Raw genomic sequence first — 2,097 nt, 5'->3', positions numbered from 1 at the left:
ATCATCGTGTTTTCATTGTCATTTGTCTCTAGGTATTTTCTGATTTCCTCTGTGATTTCTTCAGTGATCTCTTGGTTATTTAGTAACATATTGTTTAGTCTCCACATGTATGCTTTTTACATTTTTTCCCTCTAATTGATTTCTAATCTCATAGTGTTGTGGTCAGAAAAGATGCTTGATATGACTTCAATTTTTTTTAATTTACCAAGGCTTGATTTGTCACCCAAGATTTGATCTGTCCTGGAGAATGTTCCATGTGCACTTAAGAAGAAAGTGTAATCTGTTGTTTTCGGATGGAATGTCCTATAACTGTCAATTAAGTCTATCTAGTCAATTGTGTCATTTAAAGCTTTTGTTTCCTTATTAATTTTCTGTTTGGATGTTCTGTCCATTGGTGTAAGTGAGGTGTTAATGTCCCCCACTATTATTGTGTTGCTACTGTTAATTTCCTCTTTTAGAGCTGTTAGCATTTGCCTTATATATTGAGGTACTCCTATGTTGGGTGCATATATATTTCTAATTATTATATCTTTTCTTGGATTGATCCTTGATCATTATGTAGTGTCCTTCTTTGCCTCTTGTAACAGTCTTTATTTTAAAATCTATTTTATCTGATATGAGTATTGCTACTCCAGCTTTCTTGTGATTTCCATTTGTATGGAATATCTTTTTCCACCCCCTCACCTTCAGTCTGTATGTGTCCCTAGGTCTGAAGTGAGTCTCTTGTAGACAGTATATATATGGGTTTTGTTTCTGTATCCATTCAGCGAGCCTGTGTCTTTTGGTTGGAGCATTTAATCCATTCACATTTAAGGTAGTTATCGATATGTATGTTCCAATTACCATTTTCTTAATTGTTTTGGGTTTGTTTTTGTAGGTCCTTTTCTTCTGTTGTGTTTCCCACTTAGAGAAGTTCCTTTAGCACTTGTTATGGAGCTGGTTTGGTGGTGCTGAATTCTCTTAGCTTTTGCTTGTCAGTAAAGTTTTTGATTTCTCCATCAAATCTGAATGAGATCCTTGCCACGTACAGTAATCTTGGTTGTAGGTTCTTCCCTTTCATCACTTTAAATATATCATGCCACTCCCTTCTGGCTTGTAGAGTTTCTGCTGAGAAATCAGCTGTTATCCTTATGGAAGTTCCCTTGTATGTTATTTGTCATTTTCCCTTGTTGCTTTTAATAATTTTTCTTTGTCTTTAATTTTTGTCAATTTGATTATTATTGTGTCTCAGGGTGTTTCTCCTTGGGTTTATCCTGCCTGGGACTCTCTGCACTTCCTGGACTTGGGTCACTATTTCCTTTCCCATGTTAGGGAATTTTTCAACTATAATCTCTTCAAATATTTTCTTGGGTCCTTTCTCTCTCTCTTCTCCTCCTGAGACCCCTGTAATGCAAATGTTCATGTGTTTAATGTTGTCCCAGAGGTCTTTTAGGCTGTCTTCCTTTCTTTTCATTCTTTTTTCTTTATTCTTTTCTGTGGTCATGAATTCCACCATTCTGTCTTCCAGGTCACTTATCCATTCTTCTGCCTCAGTTATTCTGCTATTGATTCCTTCTAGTGTATTTTTCATTTCAGTTATTGTATTGTTCATCTCTGTTTGTTCTTTAATTCTTCTAGGTGTTTGTTCTTTAATTCTTCTAGGTGTTTGTTAAACATTTCTTGCATCTTCTCGATCTTTGCCTCCATTCTTTTTCCGAGGTCCTGGATCATCTTCACTCTCATTATTCTGAATTATTTTTCTGTAAGGTTGCCTATCTCCACTTCATTTAGTTGTTTTTCTGGGGTTTTATCTCATTCCTTCATCTGGTACATAGTCCTCTGCCTTTTCATTTTGTCTATCTTTCTGTGAATGTGGTTTTCATTCCACAGGCTGCAGGATTTTAGCTCTTCTTTCTTCTTCTGTCTGCCCTCTGGTGGATGAGGCTATCTAAGAAGCTTGTGCAAGCTTCCTGATGGGAGGGAATGGTGGTGGGTAGAGCTGGGTGTTGCTCTGCTGGGCAGAGCTCAGTAAAACTTTAATCCACTTGTCTGCTGATGAGTGGGGCTGAGTTCCCTCCCTGTTGGTTGTCTGGCCTGAGGCAACCCAACACTGGAGCC

This window comes from Physeter macrocephalus, chromosome 10, assembly GCF_002837175.3.
Source record: "Physeter macrocephalus isolate SW-GA chromosome 10, ASM283717v5, whole genome shotgun sequence".
Lineage (NCBI taxonomy): Eukaryota > Metazoa > Chordata > Mammalia > Artiodactyla > Physeteridae > Physeter > Physeter macrocephalus.
Note: the sequence above shows the minus strand (reverse complement) of the source record.